The sequence below is a fragment of the Dipteris shenzhenensis genome, chromosome 5 (assembly GCF_047967505.1).
Source record: "Dipteris shenzhenensis isolate YYH24624 ecotype China chromosome 5, Dip_SZ_1.0, whole genome shotgun sequence".
NCBI classification, from domain to species: domain Eukaryota; kingdom Viridiplantae; phylum Streptophyta; class Polypodiopsida; order Gleicheniales; family Dipteridaceae; genus Dipteris; species Dipteris shenzhenensis.
The window spans coordinates 1,269,797-1,283,751 of record NC_141600.1 but is presented as its reverse complement, the minus strand read 5'-3'; positions in this window follow the sequence as shown (position 1 = coordinate 1,283,751).

Below are 13,955 nucleotides of genomic sequence, written 5' to 3'. Positions count from 1 at the left end.
AATGTGCAGCTTGCTGAGCTATTAAAGTCTTCTTGCATGGGACAAAATAAGCTTGCTTACTAAAGCGATCTACTATCGTCCAAATCATATCATTTTTATTCGCTGTAGTAGGAAAACCTGTTATGAAGGCAAAGGCATTAGCAATCCTAGGGTCTTTCCTTTGTAACTCTTGATCTTCTGGCAAGTGATGCATTCGGCTACAAACTTAGCCACATCTTTTCTTATAGTAGGCCAATGAAATTCTCTTACTATCACTTGTAAAGTGGCAGTCACCCCCCTATGTCCCATATATGGTGATCAGTGAATTTCCTCCATTGCAATTTGTCTAAAGGGTCGAGTGATGCATAATTTCTTTTGATAAAAGAGGTATCCATTATTGCATGAATAGTCCAACATAGGATTCCAATTATTATTCTCTAATTTGTTCCATATAACGGAAAAGTCTGGATCCCCTTAATCAGAATTCTTCATACCTTCGAAAGGTTGGGTCTCTACAACAGTGATGTGATTAATGCTTGGCTTTCTGCTAAGAGCATCAGCAACTACATTTTCTTTTCCAGGTTGATACTGAATCATGGGCTGAAAACTCTATATAAATGATGCCCATTTGATATGCCTATCGGATATTAGTGGTTAATCAACAAATGCTTGATAACATATAAAATCAAAATAAGAAGGTTGCCATCTGATTCCTTCTTTGTGTAGAGGCAATGATCTGTCTCACTCTGTGTGTACCCTTGGGATCGCATAAATGCATCAAACTTATGGTACCACTCCCTAGGATCCTGCTTCAGCCCATAAAGACTTTTCTGAAGCTTGCATACCATCCGTTCTTTGCCCTACACAACAAAACCCTCTGGCTACTGCATATAGATGCCAAGTAGCATTCTTCATCAAAGAATCCATCTCTGACTGCATAGCCTTCTCCCACTTATGCTTGTCATTCCTAGACATAGCATCCTCAAAGCATGAAGGCTCACCACAATCTGTCAACATAACATAATCTAGAGATGGATCATATCTCTGTGGAGGTCATGAGACTCTAGTGGAACGTCTTAACACTTGCTCACCATGAGCATCTTGTAGTCCCAACTGATTTTCCTACATAACCTGAGGTTGTCCACCTAGATGTGGCTCTCCCACCTCATGATCTATGGACTGTCCATGCCCTACATCATGTGGAACAGGTTGTGCATGCCTCTCATATGGTGGTTGTCCATCCTCTTAAAACACCACTCTGCGTATCTTAATAGTCTTTTCTGGCTTCTTGTGCATCTTGTCCTCATTAAAGATAATATCATGGCTATGTACTATATTCCTGGCCTCTGGATCCCACAATCGGTATCCCATCTCACCTGAATCACCATATCCAAGAAAAATGCACTTCCTTGACTTTGGATCAAGCTTGCTGCATTTTTCTTTAGGAATATGAACATAAGCTTCACAGCCAAATACACGAAGATGCCCATAAGATGGTGGCGTGCTTGACCAAACCTCTTCTGGCACTTTCCCATCTAGTGCCTTGCTAGGCGATCTATTGATAAGATGTAGTGCTGTCTTGATAGACTTCGGCCAAAAGCCATGAGGTAGACTGGCATTAGAAAGCATGCTTATATTCCTTTTTTGAATAGTTCTATTCATCTTCTCAACAACCCCATTTTGAGAAGGATTCTTAGGAGTAGTCAACTCCTGCTTGATGCCACGTAGCTCACAAAAATTCTTAAATGCATGAGAGGTGTACTCTCCTCCATTATCAGTGCGCAAGCATTTGAGCTTCTTGCCTGACTGATTTTCAACAAATGCTAAGAACTTTTGAAATGCATCAAAGACATCACTCTTCTTCTAGAGAGGATAGACCCACACTTTCCTTGTAGCATCATCAATGAAAGTAGTAAAGTAAGAGGCACCACCTGATGAGATAGTAGGCATAGGTCCACACACATCACTGTGAACCAACTCCAATGGTTCAAGCCTCTTCTTGCCCAAAGATTTTTTATGTGAAGACCGTGTTTGCTTCCCATACATGCAATGCTCACACATGCTAAAATCTGAAAAGACAGCTTTAGAAAAACACTGCTCACTTATGCTCACTTTCTCAGCTAAACAAAGGCTCAAAATGCATCAATTGTAAGCAATCACTTTCAGCCAACCTGTGGCTTGATATGCATCAACTTGAAGGCATAAACCCAATTAAAATCTGAATGTACCAGCCGCCTTTGATCAACTGGAGTCCGCCACAAGCAAAAGACGTTTTTTGCTTTCGGGCCCCAAAAAAGCAACTTCCAGTGGCAAGAATTGCAAAGCAGCAGGTCGCTTTTTATCGTAGATGGATAATATTCCTTCTCCCCCGCTCAAACAAGGCAATAGATTGCTGGAACAGTCGATGCAACCTGATATATATGGCTGAAATAGTAAAAACAGCTAGTATATGTCAAAATACAGCTCCCAGGGGTAGCCCATGGGCAGTAGGAGACTCCACACAACAAGTTCGGGCTCTTGGCACAGCAACACCACAATGCTATAGTCTCCTTGTTGGCTTCGCTCAACCAAGCTCTCTTTGTTGAGAGGAGGTCTTATCGGAGAGCAACAAAGAAAGGGAGAACACGGAAATTGTGGGTGCTAACTCACCCAGATCAAGGTAAGCTCTTATTATGTATGTATGGTACAAAGGGGTATATACTAGGCCATTGGCCTTTACCCCAACAAATCGTAATCTATCTTAGGATTATATTGATGCCTCCATGGCATTCCTAAGATGATGTCCACTCCCTGTAGGGGTGCCACTAGAAAGTCTCATGTATCCTTGTAGGGTTTGATTGAGATTTCAAGATTCTTGACTTCTCTAGTGCATATTTCTTTCCTCTTCCCTTCGGCCTATCTTCTGGGTTTTATTCCCAAAGGCAAAGGATGACCCACAACTTAAGAGGGAAATCCACGTTATGTATAGAATCTCATAAGTTGTACTCATTGTACATGCTTCCACCACATAGTCACATGCTCACATACGCACATACTACTTTGATTTCTTTTATGCCATGTATTGTTGCAGTGGGAGTCCTGTTCATTATGTAAACTGTTGTAGCAACTGCTTCAGCCCAATAATAATCTGGTAGACCTTTTTCATTTAGCATGGCCTGAGATACCTCTCCAATATGCCTGTTTTTCCTTTCTGCAAGTCCACTTTTGTTGTGGGGTATGATTGCATGAATATTGCTGTTTTATGCCATGCTCCTGCAGGAACCTTGCAAACTCATTTGAGAGGTACTCTCCCCCTCCATCTGACCTTAGGCATTTTATTTGCAGGCCTGTTTCTTTTTCAACCATAGCTTTAAAAGCTTTGAAATGCCCAAACACTTCACTTTTCTTTTTCATAAAATACACCCAAACTTTTCTACTGTAGTTATCAATAAAAGTGACAAAATAATGATAGCCTCCAATAGATGCAGCTTTAGTAGTCCACACATCAGAGTGGATTAATTCCAATGGCTTCTTACTCTCTTGAACATGTCTAGGAAATGGTTTCCTTGCCTGTTTTCCAAATTGACAGGCTTCACATACCTTATGCATTTATGCAACCTTGAATTTAGGCAATCTTGCAACAATATTGATAGGCTTCACATACCTTATGCATTTCTGCAACCTTGAATTTAGGCAATCTTGCAACAATATTTTGGACCTGCATTGATTTAAGTCGTTGTACATTAACATGACCAATGCATTTATGCTAGATATCAATATCTGCAACTACACCGGTCCCATGTGCAAACATTGCTGCACTCAATTCAGGCATGTCCGCATCCAACGTAAACATCCTGCCCTTCTTCTTTCCTTTTGCTATCAAGTGACCATTATTTTTCATATCCTCAACAAAGCATCCATGAGGATTAAATCTGACCTGCAAGCCCTGCTCAACCATTTGACCAACAGAAACTAGGTTCTTGGTGATATTCGGGACATGAAATACATCAGACGGGTATTTCTTTTTCCCATCCTGCATAGACAAAGGAATTTTACCAATCTACACAATAGGATGTGCAATATCATCACCAGTCTCCACAAATCCTGGTTTTTCCATTTTCCTTGCATCCTGCATCCATTTTGCATGACCTGTCATGTGGTTTGATGCACCTGAGTCAACATACCACACATCATTGCTTTCTTCTGCACTTGTCACAGAATTGGTCATGTGCTGCACCATAAATAAATGCTCATTTCTATCATCACCCTGTCTACTAGAGGATGCATAATTGTTGAAATGTGCAATGTCCAATTGTTGGGATATTGTGTTGGTACCCTAGAGGGGTATGTTTGTGGGAATTGTGGTAGCCACACAAGAGGATGTGGACTACATGAATGGATGTGGGACATTGGTCACCACAAGTTGGATGTGGATCAGAGGATGCCACACAGGAGGCTTATGCCTTGAGACTCTCTATATAAGAGGTCTATCATTGTATTGTTTATCAAGCATTGGAATTTGAGTGTTGCCTACGTTGTTGTTTCTCCATTATGGATTTTCTTGTATGGTTCAATCCTACATGATTGTTACACTAATCTCATGTAGCCCTAGGCTTAGTGGCGGTCTCATTTAGTTTCTTAACATGGTATCAGAGCTGGTAGTCCACAAGCTTAGGTAGATTAGTGTGTTTTCTTTCATGTCTTTTGTATAGATAAAAATATGGCAACACTCTTTATCATTTGATTTCGGAGAGATTATGTGAGACCTTGTGCAAGAATAGAGAATCAAGCTACTGCCCGAGAAAGAGTTCAAGTTGCTGCTCAAGAGGATGGTTGTTGTGATGTTGTGGCTGCTCAGTTACTTCTCAAGAAAGCCAAAGACTTGTTGCTGCAGAAAAGAAGCAAGCTATTGCTATGGAAGATGCTGCCGAAGAGAAGAAGATGTTGTGGAAGACATACCGCTGCTGCAAAGAAGGAACTATTGCTGTGAGGAGATATTGCTGCTACAAAGAAAAGAACACTATTTGCTGGGACGATGAAGATTGTTGAACGCCGTTGCTCCTACTGATGCTGGTGTAAAAAATACTAGAGAGTGCTACTGCAATTTTGCTGTTGGTTAAGATTCGAATCACATGCTACTGCAATTTGCTGTTGGTTAAGATCCGAAGCACACAGATGTTAGTTTGTGCTCAAGAAAGTTGAGCGAGTAGTGTTAAAAGGCACAGTTTAGGTGCGCATATGGGTGTATGTTTGGAAGCTTTGACAGCAAACTCAAGACAATAGACAGATCACTGAAGGACACATTGGCCTTATGAGCTTTGTGTGCTCATAAAAATTAGTGCCTCAATAAGAAGGATATGACTGGTGTAGCCACAAAGCAACGAGCATGCCTGAAAACTATTTCTAGACTGAAATGATTGATAGAGAACAGGGCAGATGTTGTTAAAGAAGATAATGGTGCAGCAAGAAGAAAAGCTTAGAGGTTGCACCAGCTTGCAAATTCAAGAAGAAATGTCAAGCAGCAATGACGGCATCATGGGATGCTCCGCAGGCAAAGAACGAATCAATGAATTGGTTGAGAGATAGGAGCAATCAACCGGACCCAACAGGAGCCAGTGAAGGGCCACTTGTGCAAGAGAAGAGCACCTTCAGTACAAATCGATGTCTTGGAAGTGTGAAAGAAGACTTGCAACAATAGCAAAAGAAGAAAGAGAAATAGCGTGACATTGATTCGGATGTATTGTTGAAGTCAATCAACCAAGTTGCTACCTAGAGTAGACGTCTGATGTATGCAATAGACAAAGGAAACAAATAGCCAATGGAGAGCTGATTTGTTTTCTGAACATGGGAATCGTTTTAACGATTTGAAGAATTCAATGCCATAGAAGCCCAGGGAGAGCAGCTGAATGACATTCAACATCACAAGAACAAGTGACGATCTGTAGAAAAGAGGAACGAAGGCAGCAGTGCCGACCAAAGCGTAAGCCGAGCAAAGAGCAAAATAGACACCATCTTGCAGGGAGGTAGAGTTGTTGATAGTATCCCACCAGCCACTATCGAGGAGCCATGGATGGGGAAATGCAGGCGCCCTTCTACATTACAGGAGGGAGCTCTTCGCGCAGATCTTGCAAGAAAGAAGTAAAGAGAAGTGTAAGCTATGAGAAAGGCACTGAAGAAGGCTCGCTGAAGAAGAGCATAACCGCAGATTGAAGGAGAACTCGACATGACGGCACGACAGTAGCTGCAGCAGGAAAAAGTTTGATGGTAGACGATTACAAACATGGAGCCAAAGTCCTTAGGGTTGGAACCCTATCTATTTTAGCCACATGCACATTATCCTTATTTTATGCACCTTAAAAACCCCTTTTGTACAAGAAATTTTTTCTTACGCCTTGAAAAATTGGCACAGCATCAGCGTGTATGGCAAATCATGGATATGTTGTACTATGACTGAGATTACTGTGGGTGCCCTGCCCTTGCATTGGCATAAAATGGATGTAATTTTCTCTCACCCATGTTTATGAGGGTCCTCTACCCGAGCCCACGGGTGCTCAAAAAGATATTTGATTGTGGTGTGCAGGAGTAGTGTACATTGATGATTGTACATTGATGATGCACTACTTGGGTTGGTTCCTTCTCCCTGACACATGGGGTGTCTAAAAAGCACTTGGGTGTCCCACCCACACAGCATGGTGTGTAAAGTGGATGTTAGGTGTCTAGATTGGTAGACACATGCACACGTACTTGGTTGTACACTCCAAATTTGTCATTGAGGGGGAGTGTTGAGAAAGTGAGTTTGGAAATGCCAAATCATTGGGGGTGAGAGGTGAGATGGTTACATATGATTGTACATTGAGGAAGGGTGTTGAAATGTGCAATGTCCAATTGTTGGGATATTGTGTTGGTACCCTAGAGGGGTATGTTTGTGGGAATTGTGGTAGCCACACAAGAGGATGTGGACTACATGAATGGATGTGGGACATTGGTCACCACAAGTTGGATGTGGATCAGAGGATGCCACACAGTAGGCTTATGCCTTGAGACTCTCTATATAAGAGGTCTATCATTGTATTGTTTATCAAGCATTGGAATACATTGTTGAGTGTTGCCTACGTTGTTGTTTCTCCATTATGGATTTTCTTGTATGGTTCAATCCTCCATGATTGTTACACTAATCTCATGTAGCCCTAGGCTTAGCGGCGGTCTCATTCAGTTTCTTAACAATAATTGCCTTGCTGCAATTTTCCATTCATAATGTCATTCTGCTTTTTGTAGCAATCTTTAGCCATATGACCCATTTTACCACAATAGTAGCATTCAACATTGCTGTTTGCATTTTGGCCTCTCTGCCATCCACCATGACCTCTTTGGCTCCCCCTGCCTCTAGAGTTACCACGTCCTCCTCCATAGGACTGGTTTTCTTGAGTTTGCTACATATTCTGATTTCTACCATAGCCTCCAGATCGGCCTGCTCTACCTCTACCTCTACCTCTTCTAGCATTTGAGTAGAAGATAGTTTCTTTTGAAGTTCCTCCTGAAGAAGATGCACCACCATTTCTCTGCTCTTCAGAAATTAGAAGAGCAAACAACTCCTCAAAATTAAGAAACTTTTCACGGATGGCAATGGATGTCCGGAACTGTGCATAATTCTTTCCTAGACCATTCAAGGTCATAGAAACTAAATCATCATCTTCCACTAGCGACCCAATGGAAGCAAGTGCATCTACAATTTTCTTCACCTTCATATGGTAGTCATTGATGCTCGTATTTTCTCTCTGCACATTGTGCAACTCCTGTTTGAGCTACATTTTCTTGGCTTGCATATTTGTACTGTACATTTTTGCTGTACATTTTTGCTAAAGTATCCCATGCCTCCTTTGGCATACTTGCATCCTGAATATGCACAATCATAGAATTTGAAATACTGATAGACAGCCAGTACATAACTTTTCTAGCTCTCTCATGCCATCCTTGAAATGCCTGCATTTCCTATTGATTGGGAACATTAGGAAGAATTGGTTCTTCTTCATTTCCTGTAATGAACTCCCAATAGCCTTTTCCCATAAGGAAATTCGTGATTCTAAACTTCCATGCTTGGAAGTTGTTCTTGTCAAGCTTTTCAGTGACAATCTGTGAAAGAGAATCAGACGCCATTACAGAACACTACAAAATATTCTCACTACAAAAAACACAGCTTCTGCCTCACAAGGGCGAATCAGCAAAACTGACGAAAGTGGTATTTGACCACACAGTCACTTCCTAGTGACGATTTTGTATCAACAAGCAATAAGGATGATTTTGTAACTCCCAATATCTCTACGCATAGGCATACGATGCAATTTCTGCAGCAACTTTTCACCGACCTGCAGAGCAGTGGTCACACAGTAAAAACAGGGCCTTTTTCTCAGTGCTTGTGGAGAACTTCCGCCTCCAAAACGGGCCTCGAAATGGCCTCAAATCAGAAAAATAAAGTGACCAAGGGCTTCGACCTTTCCCGCAGCATATATTGCCCTCTCGCCACACTGCAAAGGGCGTCTCAATCTGAGACAATGCACTCTTGCACTTTTCGGTTATGCTACCTGTAGAGATTTGCTCCCAAACTTGAAAAAGGAAAGCAACACTGGTCCTCTTACCAGGACACCGCGAACTTAGTTTGCTTTCTTGAGCTCCTTACCATGAACCAGGCTCTGATACCAAGTGAAGGCATCTTACCGCACAAGTCAATATGCACCAACTCTAGAGGAGCATTTGCTGTATTCTTGCTTTCTTGTGGAATGCCTTTCTCTGTTGCTTGCCCATCATGCAAGCTTCACACGGTTCTTTGATTTCTGCTACTGCAGGTAAGTGAGCAACCATACCTTGCTTCTGCATCTCCTTCAGCAGTGCAAATCTGATGTGGCCAAATCTTTCGTGCCAAAGTCTACTTGTGCCCACTCCAGCAGTGGCTATAAGAGCACTTAGCTCATATAGGTTGTTCCTCATTACTCCTATGCCAATAAGATTGCTAGCACTATTCAGAATTTTCGCTCCTATCTTGTTGAACCTCACCTCATGGTCAAGGTCAGTTATGCAAGCAACTGATAGCAAAGTTCTCTTGATTTGTGGAACATACAACACATTAGATAGTTACTTAACATCTCCATTTACAAAAACAAATGAAACTATACGTGTACCCTCAACAGGGCATTTTGTGTTATTTCCAACCGTCATGGTGATGGGTTCGTGTAGAGGCTGCATGGAACAATATAAACCCTTCTTGCAGGTCATGTGATGGGAGGCACCACTATCCAACACCCATGAATCAGTGGTTGATGCTTCTTGAACTGAGGAACACTCTTCCTCAATGGCCAGAAATAGATCCAAACCAACTCTACTTCCACTGTGTTAGCTGTCTCTTTCCCCTTATCTGTCTTCTTCAGTGTACCATTCTTTCATCTGCTTTTTTGACCCAGCAATCTACAATCACATGGCCCTTCTCCTTGTAGTAGAAGCATTCTCCCTGAAGCTTCTTCTTACCCCATTTCTTCTTTTTGTCACCACTAGTAGAGGACTCACCTTTGGTGGAGGAACCACCTTTGCCTTTCGCAGTGGTAGAGAACGCAGCATCCCCATTGCCGCCTCCATCTCGAGCTTTAAGCCTCAATTCTTTCTCCATAAGTAAAGCATAGAACTCCTCAAATGACAATGGTTGGGGTCTCACCTGAGTGTTAAGGGCTGTTACCAGTCCATCAAACCTTGGTGGACATATCCGAAGACACTACCCAGCTAGCTCTTTGCTAGTCTTTTGTATCTCAGCACCAACCATCTGGTCATGTAGATTTTTGATTCAGGTTATGAACGCCTCTGCTACCTCTCCTTCATTAAACTTCTCAGCTGCGAGCTGATTCTCTAGGTTATGGATCCTTGTCTGATTCCGCGTCTCATACTGACTCTTCAATATATTTTAGGCCATAGTTGCCTTAGATGTATGCTGAATCAAGGTCAAAACACTATCAGTAGTACTTGTAACCAGGGCACACAGAGCATCTATGTTCTTGTGTTTCCAAGCTCATAGAAGGTTGGCATTAGGAGGTATCGTACTCCCCGGATTTGCTGGGTTAGGGGTTCGTTGTGATTCTGGGTCAGAGTCCCCAATACTATCTCCAAAAGCTCATATGAATCCAGAATAGCTATAATTTGAAACTTCCACAAAGTGTAGTTCCTACCATCTAGCTTGCCTTCACTGAAGGCTGGTGGGCGAATCCTCAATGCCTGGATTATTAGTGTAGCAGTAGCTGTTGAACTTGAGCCGCTTCTTATTGCCATCACTCCGTATGCTATTGAAGCCCTTGCCTCCTGGATTGTTGGTGTAGCAGCAGCTAATGAATTCGAGCTACTTCCTGTTGAGCCGCTTCTTGTTGCCATCACTCCGTATGCTATTGAAGCCCTTGCCTCTCTTCTATTCTTCGATCCTTAGAGCCGCCTGGGCTTTGATACCATGTTAAATTACACGATGCAGCAGAACAGATATTGAACAAAGGATAGAGAGCACAGCAAACTGGAGATGAACAAAATTTTCCTTCAATACTGATGTAGTACAAATGATGGCTCCGTCCACCCGTGTGCTTCCATAGTGGAGCTTAAATGGTGATTTAGACAGATACTAGGTGAAGAGCTACTAGCTGGAAGATCTGATCTGGTACAATGGACTGGGGAGGTCGCGTCTTTATAGCTATGAGGGCGGTTGTCGGATCAACATAGTCGGTGGAACCGGCCAGTCAACCTAGTCGGTGAAGCCGACTAGTCAGCCTAGTCGGTGGAATCGACTAGTCGTCCATGGAATGTTTAGGGAATATTCCATATACCATCGCCTCAGGAGCTCTCGCCCCCGAACTCCCACTAGGGGGGCCAGTTGGTCCCCAAGCCCCAGCAAGAGTAAGGGGCTCCCACACAATCAAGACAATGTGCCTCATCGTGCTACCAGCTTACCTACCCTGCCTAGCCCATAAGCTAGACTCACATAGATCACCTTTCTACCATTAACGGTCTCATTGATAGACCTCATTTGACATGCAAGTAAGGATCCTCTAATGTCATGCTTCTCCTCATATGGGGGCCTTACAACTTAAGCACCTTGGACCACTGGTGTGGTTACCAGGAGGGTGGGGCATTGAGCATATCTAACAATAACAACTATCATCATACTCGATGCAAGACTCTAATACACTCAAATAATGCATATATTTCTCTATCACTTAGAATGGTAGAATGAACTCTATTGTAGTAGCTTTACATAGAGTCATATTGAGCTATGTTTGATTTATCTTGATATATAATAACATCACAGAGTCAATGGTTTCTATGATAAAGTAGAGAATAATCTCATTACACTTAAGTACTTTTACTTTTTCTTCATTATTTGTACTAAAGAGTGGCTACAACCAGCATACCACACAAGTAGTATAGTAAGCACAATTAGCATACTGACCACAACCATCATGACTAGCATGATTAGATGCAACCAACACGATGGTTGGTATTTCAACCACAGAGCTGGTTGATGTAAAGAGCATATTGAAAACCTATGCATTCAAGAACACTCGATGCAACCAGTATGGTGACTTGCAACCAACATGGTGGTTGCTATTTCAATCCATGCATTGAAGCACACTCACTCTAGTTAGCCTATGCAACCAACATGGAGTCGCCCCAATTTCATATGTTTCAATGAAAATTAACCAGTTTGGTCTCGATCTACAAGTGCTTCCTCCAAACTCGCAGGCTCCTTTACTTCTGAAGCCCTCCTTTGCTCCTCGATTCTTTGAGACCACCTTGGTCCATCTGCATGCTGCTCAACAAACACAGGCATCTTGTTATCATGGTCATAGAGCTGCCTTACCCATCTCGACAATCGCTTTTCTGGTGGTGTAACAACAGGTTGGTGACTTATACCTTCATCATCTGATATTTCCTCCTCCTTTATAGCTCTTGGGACAGGTCCATAGTGAATTACTTCTTCGCTTGATGATAAAGTGGAAGAGCTCTTCTCTGCCTCCACTGCATGTGGCTGCTCCCTGAACACCACATCATGGCTCGCTATGATCTTCTTTGCCTCTTGGTCATACAAGTTATAGGCTTTCTTCTCATCACAATAGCCTAAGAAGATACATTTGGTGCTTTTTGGTTGTAGCTTTTTTCTCTCTTTGTTTGGTACATGCGCATAAATAGCATTCACACCCAAACATTCTGAAGTGGGAGACAGATGGCTTCTTACCAATGTAAGCCTCATATGGTGTTTTACCTTTGAGTGCCTTTGTATAGCTGTGATTAAGGATGTAAACCGTAGTATTGTGATAGCCTCAGCCCAAAAGTTGTTTGGCAGTCTAGCACCTTTCAACATACACCTCCCCATCTCCATGGTGGTTCACATTCAGCATTCAACAACCAAATTATGCTAAGGCATATGTGGTGTCATCGTTTCTTGCTTGATCCCTTTGCTCTTACAAAAATCTCCAAACTTTGTAGAAACAAACTCACCACCACCATCCGATCTGATTTTCTTCACTTTTCTCCCTGTTTCATTTTCAACAAGCTATAGCCATTCTTTCAATTTACCAAAAGCTTGAGCCTTTTCACGAAGAAAGTACACCCACATCTTCCTACTATAGTCATCGACAATCAATAGAAAATAGGGAGATCCCCCAAGGCCTATGTAGGCATCTTACCACACAAGCCAACATGCACCAACTCTAGAGGAGCATTTGCTCTATTCTTGCTTTCTTGTGGGAATGCCTTCCTCTGTTGCTTGCCCATCATGCAAGCTTCACATGGTTCTTTGATTTCTACTACTGCAGGTAAGTGAGCAACCATACCTTGCTTCTGCATCTCCTTCAGCACTGCAAATCCGATGTGGCCGAATCTTTCGTGCTAAATTCTACTTGTGCCCACTCTAGCGGCAGCTGTAAGAGCACTTATAGGTTGTTCTTCCTTCCTCCTGTGCCAACAAGATTGCCTGCACTATCCAGAATTTTTGATCCTATCTTGTTGAACCTCACCTCATGGTCAAGGTCAGTTATGGAAGTAACTAATTGCAGATTTCTCTTGATTTGTGGAACATACAGCACATTAGATAGTTTCTTAACATCTCCATTTACAAAAACAAATGAAACCATACCTGTACCCTCAACAAGGCATTTTGCGTTATTTCCAACCGTCATCATGATGGGTTCCTATAGAGGCGGCATGGAACAATATAAACCCTTCTTGCAGGTCATGTGATGGGAGGCACCACTATCCAAAACCCATGAATCAGTGGTTGAAGCTTCTTGAACTAAGGAACACTCTTCCTCAATGGCACCAGAATAGATCCAACTCTACTTCCACTATGTTTGCTGTCTCTTTCCCCTAATCTGTCTTCTTTAGGGTACCATTCTTTTTATCTGCTTTCTTGATCTGCCAATTTGCAATCACATGGCCCTTCTTGTAGTAGAAGCACTCTCCCTGAAACTTCTTCTTGCCACCCTTCTTCTTTTTGTCACCACTAGTAGAGGACTCACCTTTGGTGGAGGAACCACCTTTGCCTTTTGCAATGGCAGAGAATGCAGCATCCCCATTGTGACCTCCATCTCGAGCTTTAAACCTCAATTCCTCCTCCATAAGTAAAGCACAGAACTCCTCAAATGATAATGGTTGGGGTCTCACCTGAGTGTTAAGCGTTGTTACAAGTCCATCAAACCTTGGTGGACATATCTAGAGACACCGCTGAGCTAGCTCTTTGCTAGTCTTGTGTATCCCATTTGGTCAAGTAGATTTTTTATTCGGGTTATGAACGCCTCCGCTGTCTCTCCTTCATTAAACTTCTCAACTGCAAGCTGATTCTCCAAGTTCTAGATCCTTGTCTGATTCCGCATCTCATACTGACTCTTCAATTTGTTCCAGGCCACAGTTGCCTTAGATGTCTGTTGAATCAAGGTCAAAACACTATCAGTAATACTTGTAACCAGGGCACACAGAGCATA